The following is an 18,748-nucleotide window of genomic DNA, read 5'->3' as shown; positions in this document are numbered from 1 at the left end:
TGAGCAATGATAGGAGAAGTGTGCAAATCTCTGGAAACAGCATCAGTATGAGTCAAGATCAGGCAAGGAGCTGGAGCAGCAGGTCAGTTCATGATGGTGAACTTATCAGAGCTGCCTTATTGGTATGTCATTCTGTAATATATAACCTGACAAACAATATTTAGTTCTAAAAAGATATTTGCATGGAATGTGCAAGGTGCACAGATCAGTTAAGGATGAATTTTTGCTTCCTGTTTGAGCAGGTAAAAGACAACTGTCATTTTTATGAGCTGGCTTGATCAATATCCAAATGGTAATATATCTTCAGTCATGCCATATCAAAAGATGATTTTTTTTTTCATGGTTTCCTGGACCAAAGAGTTCCTCAGAGCAGTCATATCCCTTGAAGGAGGCAGTATGGCCCAATGACTGCAGTGGATCAAATAGTGCCCTCCCCCCCACCCCCCACCCCAGTTCATGCTCATGTGGATTCCTTTGCAAGCAGTGCCTTTGCAGATGTAGGGACTTGAGATGAGGTTGTGCAGTGCTGCTGGGACAGGTCCCAAACCCATGACTGGAGTCCTCATTAAGGCCATTTGAAGACTCAGATGTGTCCATAGGATGTTTGAGCAGAGAGACTGGAGTGAGACATCTACAAGTCAGAGTATGGGAAGGGTGGACAGAAACCACAAGGAGATGCTAGAGGCAAGGGAAGTCTGCTCTGCAATGCTCCAAGGGAACAAGACCCTCCTCACACTTCAGCTCCAGACTCCTTCAGAACTGTGAGATGCACTCTGGTGACACATCACATGGCAGGTTCAGGAGCCCGTGCAGGATTCTACGGACATGGATGGATGGTTGGCCATGGACACATAGCCTTATTTCCATTCCCATGGAGCTGAGTGGCCTTAGGGGATGCTCACTGATCCCTTCAAGTCTTGTTTTCATCTCTGACACAGAAGTATTTTCTTACATGGCTGTGTGAGCAGAGTGTTAAGAATTCCAAAATACAGGGCTGGAGAGATAGCTCAATGGTTAAGAGCACTGACTGGTCTTCCAAAGTTCCTGAGTTCAGTTCCCAGCAACCACCTGGTGGCTCACAATAATCTGTAATGGGGTCTGATGCCCTCTTCTCTGTGTCTGAAGACAGCAACAGTGTACTCACATACACAAAATAAATAAATCTTTAAAAAAAGAAAATAATTTCAAAATAGGGGCTGGAGAGATGGCTCAGAGGTTAAGAGCACTGACTGCTCTTCCAGAGGTCCTGAGTTCAATTCCCATCAACCACATGGGGACTCACAACCATCTATAAGGAAATCTGATCCCTCTTCTTGTGTGTCTGAAGATAGCTACAGTGTACTCACATAAAATAAATAAATAAATATTATTTTAAAAAATAATGTCAAAATAATGATAATGGATCCCATAAGCAAGTGTTAGGGACCCTCTGGGGGAGGAACCCATTCCAGCATCTGGACACATATGCCAACAGTGCTGAGGCTGAGATGTGCCGCTCCCTGAGTTGTCTCTCTTCTAGTTTTGGCTTTGTGCATGTCCAGCTGGTAATCAGTGCCGCAAATTTTTATCTGATGAGAGTCACGTTTAATTAAGTCTTGGATTTTTATCATATTTTCAACCCATGATCATATAATGTTATTGTTAAAGGAATTTTTGAAGATGTGATTAAAAATAATAATGACTTGACGTTGAGATAATCAAAAGAGAGGCCATGTGCTTGGGCTCAATCTCATTACATTCCTCTAAAAGCAGAGTGTTCTTTATGGCTGGTGACAGCTAGAGAGAGGTCAGAGAAATTTGAAGCATGGGACTGATTTAGAGTGCCCTTGCTGACTTTGAAGATGATGAGCTGCAAAGAAGGCCTTGAGAGAAGGCTCTTCATGCTGAGTGTGAGCTCTGATCAACAGTCAACAAGGTTTCTGCCCTATAGCTGCATGAAAAAGTTCACTCACTGTCTACAACCAGAAACAATTTAGAAGTGGCTTTCTCCCCAGCCCTCCCATACTGGCACTGGGTTTCAGATCTTAAGTCAAGAACCCACTCATCTGTATGGACTTCTGACCCACAGAACCATAAGATGATACAGGGTGCTCTTTAAACCCTTTTTCTTCTAGTAATTCTTTGTCTAAAATTAGCAAACTAATATAGCCCATTGAAGTGTCAGCTATTAACTCCTTAAGTGTTTCGTAACTAGGATCTCTGGAAGTGGATGATTCCAAACAAGAAAATAAATGAGTGTATGTGAGGTATCTATCTAGTGGTAGAGGAAAATGACTTGGCTTTCTGACAGTTTCAGGAGAGATGTGATGCCTCCTATACATACAAAAAAAAGGCAAGGGACTTTTTTAAAAAAACGTTATGATCACTCTTGAGGTTTTAAAAGATCATCTTTACCCTTTTCTTCTTGCTGTATATTTTAAGTTTTAGGAATTCTCCATGCTCAATTTGAAACATGTGCAAAAATTCACAAGCTGTAAAGGGTTTTGTTAAGAGGCATACACAATTCTCATATGCAAATGGGACTGCATATGAAAAAATGCAGAAAGATGTCAATAAAAAATTATACTGAGCTACCTAATGACTCTCTAAGTGACAAAACACTACACTAGAAGCTGAGTAAACTTAATCTGAAATTCATATTTTAATAGAGGCATCTGAACAAGTTGACAACCAATAGGGGAATAAAACATGCATTGTGGGCTGAAGTTACCTTGGCCAATAACCATTCTGCTAAAATTCAAGAACATTTAGAAAAAAGCTGTGATAGTATAGGATGGTATATTGATTCACAATGTAAGTGAGTCTGTCTTCAGGCAAGAACAACAATACTATTATCTTTGTGGTCTGAGGCAATACTACAAGGGGAAAGAGAAGAAGGTAGAGAGAAGAGAAGAGATCATGGGTTAGGAATCTTGAAAACATGGCCATGAGGGCTGGCCAGGTGGAGTAAGAGCAGCCTAGATGAATATGACAAATCATATTGTGGGATTATTGGCAGAGAGGTCAACATAACAGCAGAGAGGGTAGATTTCTGCCCAGCTCTAGTGCTCAGTAAGCCTTTTTATTAATATGAAATTTTTAGGTCTTTCATCTAGGAATTGAATGATCAAAGAAGCTGTAGAAACCTTCAGCTGAGGAGCCCCGGGGACTACAGTCACGGAGAACCACTTGAGTAGTGGCTCTGAGGCTCCTGACACCTCATAAACTGCCACATAGCAGTCTGTGGATTAGAGGGGGAAATCAGTGCTGCTGGTCAACCTAAGACACATCCTCACCCATGGGATTTGCTGTTCCCAAAGTTCTGTTGGCCGCCACCATGGCCCCACATACCCAAACCCACTGGCAGGTTCCTTGAGTCAGCCCTCACTTACCATCCTCCTCACAATCCACAGTTCTGTGTTAGGAGGTTTGGCGGCAGCTCTGGCCACAACCCCTACACAGGGAGTTAGCATGCAGGCAAGGACTCCTGTGAAGCTCATAGCTGGAGGTGGCATCCTGAAGCACCAGATGTGGGCAATGCTCCCCATCCTGAAAGGCTCCAGGACAAATGGGAGTGCTCTTCTTTGTAAATCTGTGGGATGAGAGCATAATTTTACTGGGGTGATCAATGGGGAGTGAGCAATGGGGAAATCATATGGCCTCACACCTGTACCTGAACCCCAAGCCACCACACCTGCTGTGGTCCCTCACTCCCATGCTGCTACAGAGCTCCCAGCACTCAAGTGGATTCTCCCTAAGTTTTATTTTGTGCTTTGACCCAAAACTCTGATAAAAGTAAGGCAAATTTCATTATGTTTTAGGTCCATTTTATACTTAAACACTCTCAGTAGATTTTCTTGGATGCTTTTGCAGTGCTTAAGCAGGCCTTGAGAGACTACCAGAAGAATGTTTCATTGTATTCTTTTCCCAGCCCACAGGAGTAGCCTTCCTGCCAAGAATAAACAAGTCCTAACTCTGCAGACTCCTACACAACTAGGTAGGAATCTATTACTGAACTGTGCTTTCAGCTTCACTAAAATTATGTCAAAGAACAGGAACAAGTATAGAGCGAGGGGGGGGGGAAGACACCTGTTCTCTCAGAAGCCAGAATCCCCAGCAAGCTGCCTCAGGCACAGCTAGGGAAGATGGAGCAGGCTGCAGTCTATGGGCACCAGCGTTCCATTCCTGTGCACAGCCAGTCAACAGTTCCTCACACATAAACACAAACAACACCCCCCAGAGAAAAAAGAAAAAAATATCATCTTAACAAGGAATGAACACTAATCCCAATATAAGCAGGAGAGTCCTGAGTAGCTACAACTGAGCTGGGACCTCCAGAGATGACACAGACCAAGGGTAAATCTGAGGAGAGAGAGGCCCTAAGAGCTACCTGGCTCAGGTCACATTGATATTGGCAACCCCACTGCCAGGCTGGAAAGCAGCAGGGCACAAAGACTGGGAAGGACCGGTCCTTGCAGGCTTCAGCATGTGCACCAGGCTCTCCTTCCTGCCCTTCCTGACTGAGGTAGGAAAGTTCCCAGGCCTCCCAGGGTTGTTCTTAGCGCTCTTTCACTTTTTGGCTGAGGTCAAAGTCCCTGGACCCTGTGATCTGCACCCAAGGCAAAGTTGTCCCAGGGCGATCCTTCAGAACCTGAGGTAGCTGAAGTCAATAATAGGTCTCAAGCCCCTGTTCTGAGTCCACTTGGTTTCTCAGTCATTATCCTGCGAGTCAGGGGAAGATCAGAGAATGGTCTAAGGTGGTGCTAAGCTTCCAGAGCCACTCTAGCTCTGAACTCTCTGAGAACTCTCTGAAGTTACTCCCTCCACCCCTGCGCCCCAATTCTTGGTTTCACTGGCCTCAAGAGAGCTTTCAGCCCAGGAGTGGGGATCGGCCAGGCACAGGCGGAGAGGAGGCCCTCTTCTTTGCTTCTTAGCCCTAAGCAGGCTAAACTACTAGTTAGATAAAAGGGGCTTCTTAATGGTTTGGGGTGATAGAGATCGGCCCAGAGCCACAAGGGTATAAAAAACAATCAATTCTGAGACTGCATACCTCAAATCCAATGCAATCTATTCTTTTGGGGGGAGGGGTTTAGAAAATATTAGATTACTTTAATCCCTGCCAGGATTAAATTCAAGTCATCAAACTTGGTGACAAATGCCTAATTTACCAGCTGAACCATCTTGTCAGCTCCTCCAACAGTTTTGAAATTTAACAATAATACAGAAATGATTAAAAAATTCAATTTTTCCTCCTAGCCCCTGCTCCCACAATGATGACTTTGAAACTAATCATTTATTAATAGATTCCTAGGCTGTAAGCTTTAGTTCATTTCCTTACTAACTCATAACTTATGTAACCCAATGAAACTATTCTCTCTACCACACAGTTACTTACCGGTCCTCAGCCTCGTATGTCCAAGCCTGGTGCTAACCTTCTTTATTCTATCCTGAGTTCAGCCACCTGCTGGCTTATGTACATCTCCTCAAGCTCTGCTCAGATCTCATGCTTTGGGCCTCCACAGTGTTCCCTGGCGAATCTCCCTTTATCCTGAATTCATCTACCTGCTGGTTAGTTACAGCTCCTTCAGTCCCTGACTGCTTCTTCCTTACTGTCTTCCTTCAGCATCTCTCCCAGTGTGTCTCTTGAATCTCTCTTCATTGTCTCACTATTTCCCAGAATCCTCTCTTCTCCTGCCTGTGCCCCACCTCCGATTTCCTACCTCAGCTCATTGGCCATAGGTTTTTTTAGTGTCAGGTGATGCTTATAAGAGATTCTCTCTCTCTCTCTCTCTCTCTCTCTCTCTCTCTCTCTCTCTCTCTCTCTCTCTCTCTCTTTCTCTTTCTTCTCTCTCTCTTAATATTTTTATTTTCTACATTCTTTGTTTACATTCCAAATGATTTCCCCTTTCCAGGATCCCTCCTCACCATATGTCCCATAAACCTTCTTCTCTCCACCCATTCTCCAATTACCTCCCTCCTTTAACTCTGTTCTTATATTCCCCTCCAATGCTAGATCAATCCTTTCCAGGATCAGGACCCTCTCCATACTTCTTCATGGGAGTCATTTGTTATGTGATTTGTGCCTTGGGTATTTAGGGATTCTGGGCTAACCTTACTTGGAACTTAAATAAAAATGGAAAAAAACAAAAGAAATTCTTCAAGAAAAAAGTGCTTTATGACTAGCAAGCCTTGGCAGGAAAAGGCATTTCAAAGCAGGCCAGAGTAACTGTGTTTGGCCCTGGAATCCCACGAGGTAGCTGGATGGAACAGACTCCTACGACTTGACATCTTAATTCCTCATGTGTGCCTCTCCCATCCCACATGCTACAAACAAATAAACTACATTATATTAAATTATTGTGTGTGTGTGTGTGTGTATTTTTTTTTGAAACAGGTTCTCACTGTGTAGCCCTGAGTAGTTTAAACTTCAGTATGTGAACTTGACTGACATGAGATCTACCTGACTCTTTCTCGTGAATGCTTCAATTAAAGGTGTGCACCAGCAAATACACAAACAACAACAAAACCCAAAGAAATTTAAATTGTGTGTGTGTGATAATCACATTTAAAGAAGACTAGTCCCTTTGAGGTGGGTATAGTAGAAGCTGAAGGGAGGAAAGGATAATGGGGAAGGAATGCATTGATAGTTTAATTTTTAAAATATACTGTCAACCTTAAAAATATAACAATAGACTGGATGTGGCCCTGTTCTTGCTTTGTACTCAATATTATATACACAGCAGATAAACATACTGAATGAGCTATACACTTGCATTACCTTAGCTATTTACTGAAATAAATTTCATCCAGCATTACATCTCAAATAAGTCATTTTCCTATCCTCTTTCTTTTCTAGTTATGCTGCTTCTCATCTTTTGCTTCAGTAACATTTTTATTGGGCTGGAAAGATAATTCAGTTGCTAAAAGGGCTTACTAATCTACCATGACAACTAGAATTCTGATTCTAGCACCAGGTAACAAGCTGAGTATCTTGAAAATGCCTGGAACTCCAGCTCTGAGGGATCTCATATTATTTTCTGGCCTCTCAGTACACACACACACACACACACACACACACACAACAATTTTATAGTAATATTTTGGCTGTTGAACTCTGACCAACATCATTAGATAAATCATATTTTTATATTGTATAGTAGTTGTGTTTTACATTCTTTTGCTCACAAGTGTTTCAGCTATACTACACACATTTCTAGGTTAGACTGGGCTATAGGATGAGCCCATGTAGAAAAAAAAAGAAAAGAAAGTTAAAGATTTTAAATTAAAGTACAAGGCAAGACAATAAATATATAAAAAATACCATTATGAAATAATTTTTTGACCCTTACTTTAGGAGAAATCTGAGGTTTGCTGGAAGGTGTCTGTAGTCATAGGCACTTCTCCACAAGATGCTTACTAGTTACAAATAGCAAAGTTGTTACTTTGCTAGGAGCAACCTGAGAGTCAGCATTTCAAAACAGATAAGATTAATGTCACCAACAACAGGAAAATTCATTATCATGCACCTTCTGACATGAGACCTAATATTTCTATAAAAATTCATAGTTTGAATCTAATCATGAGGAAGAATTAGGGACACCTAAACTGAGTACATTTTATTGGTTCCCTGCTGTTTGAAACTGTGAACCTGATAAAAGCAATGCACGACTCAGGACTCCTGTGCATAGACATTGCTGAGATAACTGTGGGAGAACGGGGTATGGATAGCAAAGCACTCAGGGGTAAAGGCTGTCACGACTTCCTTATTTCTGAGTGGCCCTCAGAATGAGAGAGATAGGAGAATGCAGGGGTGGATGGACGGAGCAGACAGGGAGCTAGAAGTACAGACTTTAGGCAAGTAGTGTCAGCAGAGATCCACAAGTAAAAGGCGCCAGGGGACTACACTGATCCTCGCTGGAGCACAGCAGAGGAGAAGATGAAGGAACGCTTGCTGCAGAGACTAACCTTCTCACTCTGGTGTAAGAAAGCTGTCCAGGCAGGGTGTTTACCGCTTCTATAGGGGTATGTTGTGGTTGAGATGTTAGGAAAATATGAATTTCCAAAACTTTACAATACCCTCATCTACAGCTGAATTTGGTAGAAACTCTTTAAATCCCAAGTACATTGAAACAGTACTTGAAATTACCAAGTTCTCTAAATCTTTATATTAGATATTCTTTATTCAAAGCTCTATTATTTACTACATTTATTTTTAGGTAGATTTGAAGCATATAAAAACTTGTGGTTTGATGACATCCTCCCTTGAAGGAGGTATAATTTACCAGTAATTAATGTAGCAGAAAAGGTGCTATTGGCATCACTTACATATATCTCAAAGTAAGTATTTTATCAGTGGTAGATTATTTTCTTAAAACTAGTTCACACCCCCTAACCAAGAGTCAGATACAGCCATTTTCAACCCATTTCAACCCATTATCAACCCATTTTCCATTTCTGTTGTGGTTTATTTCTGTGGATATTGTATATTGAGGAGCATAAGCTGTATTTGGGCTTTTGGATTTTCTTTCCAATAATCATTACTGGAGGTTCATTTAGTGACCAATTTTACTGTGTATTATTTGTAGGTATGCTCATACCCATGTAACATATTCTTCTATATTTAATTTTAAATATCTTACATTTGAAGGGCTTATAGCAGTCTCCAGTTTGAAAATATTGACAATAACAGTTGTCAAAAGAATCTGTATATATGTAAAAAAATCATTAGTTTATTTTTTAAATGATGTTCCACTGACTATAAGGACTATAGGGACTATAGGGAAAGACTATGCATTTCATTTATACATTTCAAAAGGACTAATAAATCTGGAGAAAATTTCTTAAATGAAAATGGACAGTGATAACTGTGAAATCATTATTCTCAGGATTGATTTCAACCCATCTATCTGTGGCATGCATGGTTATATAAAAGGACATTTTCTTCGAATCACCATGGATGTGTGTTCTTTGTACTTGTTATTTAGATTACTAACTTAAGTTGTGTCCACCCTTTCTAAAGCACTGTCTCACAAGAAACCTCAGATAACCCTCCTTCTAGCTTTGCACTGTTACTCTGTAACAGTTTCCTCTGAGACTGAAGCTTTCTAGTCCACAGGAACTCTCTTTTTCAGCAGGAAGAGAAAAAGGCCAAGTAACATATAAAGGAAGACCTATCAGAATCACAGCAGACTTTTCACCTGAGACTATGAAGGCTAGAAGGTCCTGGGCAGATCTCATGCAGACTCTAAGAGAACACAAATGCCAACCAAAACTACTATATCCAGCAAAACTCTCAATCACCATAGATGGAGAAACTAAGATATTTCACGACAAAACCAAGTTCACCCAATATCTATCCACAAACCCAGCCCTAAAAAGGATAATAGGAGGACAACACCAATACAAGGAGGGAAACTCCACCCTGAAAAAAGCAAGATAGTAACCTTTCATCAAACCCAAATAAGTTAAGCAATCAAATTTAAAAAATAACGTCAAAAATGATAGGAAGTAACAATCACTATTCCTTAATATCTCTTAACATCAATGGACTCAATGCCCCAATAAAAAGACACAGACTAACTGACTGGATACGTAAACAGGACCCTACATTTTGCTGCTTACAGGAAACACACCTCAGGGTCAAAGACAAACACTACCTTAGAGTAAAAGGCTGGAAGACAATTTTACAAGCAAATGGTCTCAGGAAACAAGCTGGAGTAGCCATTTTAATATCAGATAAAATTGACTTTCAACCCAAAGTCATCAAAAGAGACTCTGAGGGACACTTCTTGCTGGTCAAAGGAAAAATACAACAAGAAGAACTCTCAATCCTGAACATCTATGCTCCAAATGCAAGGGCACCCTCTTTCATAAAAGAAACTTTATTAAAACTCAAAGCACACATTGCACCTAACACAATAATTGTGGGTGACTTCAACACTGCACTTTCCTCAATGGACCGATCAGGAAAACAGAAACTAAACAAGGACACAATGAAACTAATTGAAGCTTTGGACCAATTAGATTTAACTGATATATATAGAACATTCTATCCTAAAACAAAAGAATATACCTTTTTTTCAGCACCTCATGGTACCTTCTCCAAAATCGACCATATAATTGGTCACAAGACAGACCTCAACAAATATAAAAAGATAGAACTAATCCCATGCCTTCTATCTGATCACTATGGAATAAAAGTGGTCTTCAATAGCAACAGAAACAACAGAAAACCCACAAACACGTGGAGATTGAACAATACTCTACTCAATGATACCTTGGTCAAGGAAGAAATAAAGAAAGAAATTAAAGACTTTTTAGAACACAATGAAAATGAAAACACAACATACCCAAATCTATGGGACACAATGAAAGCAGTGCTAAGAGGAAAACTCATAGCCCTGAGTGCCTCCAAAAAGAAAATGGAGAGAGCATACATTACCAACTTAATGACACACCTGAAAGCCCTAGAACAAAAAGAAGCTATTTCACCCAGGAGGAGTAGAAGGCAGGAAATCATCAAACTCAGGGCCGAAATCAATCAAGTAGAAACAAAGAGAACCATACAAAAAATCAACAAAACTAGGAGCTGGTTCTTTGAGAAAATCAACAAGATAGATAAACCCTTAGCCAGACTGACCAAAGGGCACAGAGAAAGTATCCAAATTAACAAACTTAGAAATGAAAAGGGAGACATAACAACGGAAACTGAGGAAATCCAAAAAATCATCAGATCCTACTACAAGAGCCTGTACTCAACACAACTGGAGAATCTGGAGGAAATGGACAATTTCCTTGACAGATACCAAATACCAAAATTAAATCAGGACCAACTAGACCATCTAAACAGTCCCATAAAGCCTAAAGAAATAGAAGGAGTCATAGAAAGTCTTCCAACCAAAAAAAGCACAGGACCAGATGGTTTCAGTGCAGAATTCTACCAGACCTTCAAAGAAGAGTTAACACCAATACTCTTCAAACTATTCCACAAAATAGAAACAGAAGGAACACTACCCAATTCCTTCTACGAAGCCACAATTACGCTGATACCAAAGCCACACAAAGATCCAACAAAGAAAGAGAACTTCAGACCAATTTTCCTTATGAACATCGATGCAAAAATACTCAACAAAATTCTTGCCAACCGAATCCAAGAACACATCAAAACGATCATCCACCATGATCAAGTAGGCTTTATCCCGGGAATGCAGGGTTGGTTCAATATACGGAAATCCATCAATACAATCCACTACATAAACAAACTCAAAGAACAAAACCACATGGTCATTTCATTGGATGCTGAAAAAGCATTTGACAAAATTCAGCATCCTTTCATGCTTAAAGTCTTGGAGAGAACAGGAATTCAAGGCCCATACCTAAACATAGTAAAAGCAATATACAGCAAACCGGTAGCCAGCATCAAACTAAACGGAGAGAAACTTGAAGCAATCCCACTGAAATCAGGGACCAGACAAGGCTGCCCCCTTTCTCCTTATCTTTTCAATATTGTACTTGAGGTACTAGCTCGGGCAATTCGACAACATAAGGAGGTCAAAGGGATACAAATTGGAAAGGAGGAAGTCAAACTATCATTATTTGCAGACGACATGATCGTCTACCTAAGTGACCCAAAGAACTCCACTAGAGAGCTCCTACAGCTGATAAACAACTTCAGCAAAGTGGCAGGTTACAAAATCAACTCAAGCAAATCAGTGGCCTTCCTATACTCAAAGGATAAGCAGGCTGAGAAAGAAATTAGGGAAATGACCCCCTTCACAATAGCCACAAACAGTATAAAGTATCTTGGGGTGACTCTTACCAAACATGCGAAAGATCTGTATGGCAAGAACTTCAAGACTCTGAAGAAGGAAATGGAAGAAGACCTCAAAAAATGGGAAAACCTCCCATGCTCATGGATCGGTAGAATCAATATAGTTAAAATGGCCATTTTGCCTAAAGCACTATACAGATTCAATGCAATACCCATCAAAATCCCAACTCAATTCTTCACAGAGTTAGAAAGAGCAATTATCAAATTCATCTGGAACAACAAAAAACCCAGGATAGCTAAAACTATTCTCAGCAACAAAAGAAAATCTGGGGGAATCAGTATCCCTGACCTCAAGCAATACTACAGAGCAATAGTGTTAAAAACTGCATGGTATTGGTACAGTGACAGGCAGGAGGATCAATGGAACAGGATTGAAGATCCAGAAATGAACCCACACACCTATGGCCACTTGATCCTCGACAAAGAGGCTGAAAACATCCAATGGAAAAAAGATAGCCTTTTCAACAAATGGTGCTGGTTCAACTGGAGGTCAGCATGCAGAAGAATGCGAATTGATCCATCCTTGTCTCCTTGTACTAAGCTCAAATCCAAATGGATCAAGGACCTCCACATAAAGCCAGACACTCTGAAGCTAATAGAAAAGAAACTGGGGAAGACCCTTGAGGACATCGGTACAGGGAGAAAGTTTCTGAACAGAACACCAATAGCGTATGCTCTAAGAGCAAGAATTGACAAATGGGACCTCATAAGGTTACAGAGTTTCTGTAAGGCAAAGGACACCATCAAGAGGACAGATCGGCGACCAACAAATTGGGAAAAGATCTTCACCAATCCTACATCAGATAGAGGGCTAATATCCAATATATATAAAGAACTCAAGAAGTTAGACTCCAGAAAACCGAACAACCCTATTAAAAAATGGGGTACAGAGTTAAACAAAGAATTCTCACCTGAAGAACTTCGGATGGCGGAGAAGCATCTTAAAAAATGCTCAACTTCATTAGTCATTAGGGAAATGCAAATCAAAACAACCCTAAGATTTCATCTTACACCAGTCAGAATGGCTAAGATTAAAAATTCAGGAGACAGCAGGTGTTGGAGAGGGTGCGGAGAAAGAGGAACACTCCTCCACTGCTGGTGGGGTTGCAAATTGGTACAACCACTCTGGAAAGCAGTCTGGCGGTTCCTCCGAAAACTGGGCACCTCACTTCCAGAAGATCCTGCTATACCACTCCTGGGCATATACCCAGAGGATTCCCCACCATGTAATAAGGATACATGCTCTACTATGTTCATAGCAGCCCTATTTATAATTGCCAGATGCTGGAAAGAACCCAGGTATCCCTCAACAGAAGAGTGGATACAAAAAATGTGGTATATCTACACAATGGAGTACTATTCAGCCATTAGAAACAATGAATTCATGAAATTCTTAGGCAAATGGATGGAGCTAGAGAACATCATACTAAGTGAGGTAACCCAGACTCAAAAGGTGAATCATGGTATGCACTCACTAATAAGTGGTTATTAACCTAGAAAACTGGAATACCCAAAACATAATCCACACATCAAATGAGATACAAGAAGAAAGCAGGAGTGGTCCCTGGTTCTGGAAAGACTCAGTGAAACAGTATTTGGCAAAACCAGAACGGGGAACTGGGAAGGGGTGGGAGGGAGGACAGGGGAAGAGAAGGGGGCTTACGGGACTTTCGGGGAGTGGGGGGGGCTAGAAAAGGGGAAATCATTTGAAATGTAAATAAATTATATCAAATAAAAAAAAAAAGATAGGGACAATATCCTCATGGATTATACAAGCTAAAAGCAATTTTGTTTTCACAAGCCTTTACAGCCCAGTAAATTATCATTTAAACAGTATGTCCACCATCACACTGCTCATAACCTGATGGTGAATCCTTGTTGTTGAAGACACCAATAGTATAGTCAATGTGAAGAGACACAAGGAGCCTGCCTCTGCACTTCCCTGCTGCGCAGGGGTAGAGAAGTTAAAGCTCCTTCCGTCCCCCTTATAGGCACCTCTGTCCTTTGGAGATGACCAGGAACCTGAGACTAGATAGGTCTGGAATCTTGTGAAAGCACAGTGCTCTTATTCTGCTAAGGAACATAACAATAAGACAATCCTAATGACATATTGTTCTCCCCATAGATTGGTTCCTTGATCAATTCACATCAGAGGAGCTTCTTTTAGAAGATGTTAACAGACAAAGAGATTCACGACTAGTACTGTGCAGGGAGTGATGCAGCCCTCACGGCTCAGGGTTCTGCAACAAAGAGGAGGCAGAAACATTGTAAGAACCTGTGTTGACTGTTGACTCTAAGGAAACAGTGTCTTCCATACACAATAGAAACTGATGCACATATGAAATCAGAGTGACTGTGGAGTCATGCACATGACCCACACAGGCACCCCAACACTGAGAGGGTTATGGTCAGACTAGGTAGCTTTCAGGTAGTTAAAATAGCTAGAACCTAGATCCCTGGGGCACTCTATCACCATGTCTGAGTCTGAACTGGTCATAGACATGGGTCCCACGCCGTAACTAAGAAATTATCTGCCATTGACATAAGCTGGCATAGGGAAAATCAGTTTTCTCCAATAGAGTTTCACTTAGTATAGCATCTATATTTCAGGGCAGGTTTGCTGCGCAGAATTAGAAAACCAGAGAATATAGAATTCATGAATTTTTGTGGGAACACTTTCCTTCATTTTTTAAAACGTTGTTTATATTATTGTTTTTTGTTTGTTTTGATTTTCATGTGTGTGTGTGTGTGTGTTATTCTTAAAAAATGGAGAATATAAATCTGCGTGGCTAGAGAGGTAGAGAGAATATGTGAGGAGTGTTCTCCATTTTACCTTTATAATCTCCATTTTCCTATGCATCACCTCTGTCTCCTCTCTATCTAGAGGCAGTTAGTCCTTTGTCCTCCATGGAAAAGTTTCTGGGAACCTGATGTCAAATGTCACCTGTGCATACTTCCCTGAGAAGTGGAATCTGGCTGCGGTGTAACACCAAGAGAAGGTATTTTATGAAACTTGCAAGGAGAGTTACCAGAATTAGGAGCTACTCATTTGGAGGCTTCTATGAGACATTTCTGGATATTCCTCCAGGCCACTGAGAGAGACAAGTAGCTGTCTAGACCTGCTGACAGTGAAGGCCTCTCTCTGCCTTGCCCAGTGACAATCTTCTAGTATAAGAATGAGGCTCTTTCCTGAAAGGCTCTCTGCTGAAATCCAGAAGACCCAGGTATGGGGCAGTGCATAAGACTGCGTGCCTCTTGCTCAGCTTCCAGAAGATGCTCATGGCCACTGGATTATATCCGAGAAGAAAGGAGGCACAGGACAAGGAAAGCACTGTATATTTTACATCTTTACGTTTACTATCTTTCTCATCCTCTGGGACTTTCTACTTAGGACTCTGTCACTTTTAGGGTACTGGTATACATATGAAATAATTCTGGTAATATCTTTGCTATGTAAACTTCCTATCTGCCTAAATGTGTAAAATTGCATCTCTAGTCCATATTTGTTTAAAGCATAACCTCAATGAGACGTTAAAATGAAAGTATATGTGGAAAGCAAGATTCTAGGCAGACTGCGCATGCCCGGGCAGCAGACTGATTGCAGTACCCTCCTCTAAGTCCCATCCTCAAAACCCCTTCTTCTATCGGTTTAATTTTAATTTAAAACATTACTTAATTTATATTTAATTTTTAATTTTGGGTGGAAGTTTCCAGGGGAAAGAGTAGATGTGGTCAGACTAGAAAAGGAGTGTTACTGGGTGGCACGATGGAAATTCACAGAGAATCAATAAATACCATATGTTTTGAAAAGGAAAAAAGTTAGACAACCCAAAAAAGACAATAACAAAAGAAGAAAAGAAAGCTAGGATTCTCTTTAACAACTAGCTTCCAGAAATAACGTCCACAGGAAGAAAGTCATACTAGTATTACTCAAAAAAGAGGAAGATAGGCCAAGAAATAGGTTCCTAAATTTAGAAAGTGTCTTAATTTATTACTGTTGCTATGATAAAACACTGATGAAAAGCAACGTACAGAGGACAGGTTAACACTTCACAATATACTCCTTGTTACAGTTAACTACTGAGGAATGTCAGGGCCCAAACTGAAGCAATGCAGGAATCTAGAGGAAAGAACTGAAGCAGAGGCTGTGTAGGAGTGCTGGCTCATGACCTGCACCTCATACCTTCCTTTATCTCAATATAGCTCAAGGGTGGCACCATCCTGCAGATCTTGTCCTTACAAACTCCATTGTTAATCAGGACAATATCCCATAGACTTCTCTAGACAATCGGCCAATCTGGTGTTACAGTTTCTCAACTAAAATTCCTCTTCTCACCAACTTGTCTTATTCATTTTCTATTGCTTTAATAAAGCACTGAGATTAAAGCAGCTCATAGAATGAAATACTTATTTGGGAATTAGATATCCAGAGAGATTAATGTCCTTCACAGTCATGACAGAGGAGCATAGCTGCAGGAAGGTAGGACAACCAACAGGAAGCAGAGAGCTGGTGGCTCTCATCTTAGGCAGCAAACACAAAGCACAGAGAGTACACTGCAAATGGCACCTGCCTTCTGTGACCTTAAATTTAATCAATGACAAACCTCCTATGAGGAGGCCAAGCCACTTCAACCACCCAAAAGTTGTCACAAAGATGGTGTCATATATTGTGATGCCTGCAGTTACACGGCCACCCCATTCAAAGCATCAAAATAAAACTTTGCCTCTGTCCCCAAACCCCTGCAAAAAAATCACCAATTCAAGAAACCTTGGAAGTCATTGCTGTGATTCACCAGTCATTATGGCAGCATATCAGTTCTGAAATGTTACATTGCTTTAGTAGTTTCCCCATTCTTTGCAATATATATGAAATTTTAACTAGGTTAAGTTAGTTGCAAAGAACTTAGAGTCTCCATTTCAGACATAGACTTCATTTTACAGTTTCATATCTGCTTGTAGTTACTGCTACTTTCCTTATCATTTTGGATACCAATTTTTTATTATCCAATCTTTTTTTGGCCATGTGGTGTTACAGATATCTATCATACATATCATGATTGACAACTGTGTAGATATATTTGGATAGAATAACAATATCGTTGTGACCATAACCAAAAGAGGTCAGATGACATAAAGACATCAGTAAATACTGCTGGTAAGTCACTTGTTATGATAAAAAAACATGAATGGCCACAGTGGGAAACCACAGATGCTCATACTACAGAAGTAAAGATTTCATCTGATGCTCCTCAGGTGGAAGGTCCTACAAGTTAAGAGAACTTTTAATTAATTATCACAGGGAACGAACAATAATATCATTCCTTGATTTCATAAATGTGTAAATATCAGAACAGCATTTTAGCATATCATGGTATTAAAGCATTGGAAAATATTTTAAACAACACTTAAATTATGTGGTTATATGTATATATACATAGGTAAGCATACAGACATACATATGTACATACATACATACATACATACATACATGTATGATAAGGGAATTCTTTGTTTAAACCCTGTAAGAATTCCAGAATATTACTTGCTATATTTCTATCCTTTTCTTCCCATGGTCCATAAGTCATTTAGAATAACTTAGATATGAAATTATTTTTAAAAAAGTTCACTTAGAAACAATTATTTGATTTAAAAATGCCCTAAACTTACTTACTACAAGATTAAACCATGTGACAGCAAGCTGTGCTATCCTTGTACAAAAACAATGATGTCTGAGAGATGATCTTGCCAAATGCCTAGCATTTGGTATAAATATTAATTTGCATGGGATCTACCACAACACATATGTGAGAATCTTAACCTGCAATATTATTCAAATTCAGATATAGTGTTAACTCAAGTAATTCTTTGTGTAGATTCTTTGTTCATAAAATATACTGAAAAACGAGTCTTATCTGAAATGGGGTGAATCTATCATCTGAGAATGTTTGTACAATGAAATTTTTATGTTTCCTTTAGCAGGGGAAAATGAAACAACTTCAACATATATCTTTTCACAATGGAAATTTCCTCATGACTGAAGAAGTTGCTGGTCATTTTATTTCAATGTTCCCTTCTACCTCCCTCTTAACCACAGCAGAAGAGATTATTATGAGAAACAACTTCAGTTTTATATTTAACCATATTGTTACATAGTTTCACTCACTATATTTATTTTATGTTGTGTATTACACATTCTTATCTATTAATATTAATAAATGGTATTAAATTATGTTATTGCTTAGACTCCAATTTGTCTGATTCATGATTCTCCATAGTCTTTGGAAAATGGCATTTTCAGTATTCTCCTTCACCTCTGTTACTTAGGCACCTGTATTCCTGTGACAGATTCATGTTAGTATTTGTTTCTTCCAAAGTTCCAAAAATGGGCATTCTATGTACTGCTCAATAAATGAAAGGTAGGGATTTATCTACCCAAATTCTTCCATATTGTCACTATAAAATACTCCCCATGGCTAAGTGTCAACTATTTAGTTGTACAATAAAATCAGACTCACTCCTGTGCATTGGAGCAACACTTTTTTAAAAGAAAATAGTATTCCTATTTCTGTAAAATGGTGCTCTAGAAAATTGTTTACATTAGGAAAAATAGCTCATTATTTGAGGGCTCAAGATATCATCAAAGAGCACTTGGGATGTCAGGAGGTTGTAAATAGTGAAATCCTTTACCTAGTTGAGAAGCAGAGGATGATGAATATTCATATTCAGTAAGCTTCTTCCTTTTATACATTCGAAGAACCATGAAAGGAATTGTAGAACCCAGTTACATTGTTAGTTTGCCCATATCAGTTCCTTAAGCAGAGACGTTAATACATTATATATATCCTGAGTTTTGCAAGCAAATGGATGAAATTAGAAAATATCATCCTGAGTGAGGTAACTCAGACACAAAATGACACACATGGTATGTAATCAGTAATA

The 18,748-nt window shown here is 39.8% G+C and overlaps 1 long non-coding RNA gene across 1 annotated transcript; it reads left to right on the top strand.

Annotated features, from left to right (window-relative positions):
* Positions 1–16,828: 16,828 nt before the first annotated feature.
* On the top strand, positions 16,829–18,038 carry LOC127663603 (uncharacterized). Its single transcript, XR_007973000.1, has 2 exons — positions 16,829–16,964; positions 17,786–18,038. It is a non-coding gene; the product is annotated as an uncharacterized LOC127663603 (long non-coding RNA).
* Positions 18,039–18,748: the final 710 nt, after the last annotated feature.

This window comes from Apodemus sylvaticus, chromosome 13, assembly GCF_947179515.1.
Source record: "Apodemus sylvaticus chromosome 13, mApoSyl1.1, whole genome shotgun sequence".
Lineage (NCBI taxonomy): Eukaryota > Metazoa > Chordata > Mammalia > Rodentia > Muridae > Apodemus > Apodemus sylvaticus.
Note: the sequence above shows the minus strand (reverse complement) of the source record. Positions and strands in the feature narration are given on the sequence as shown.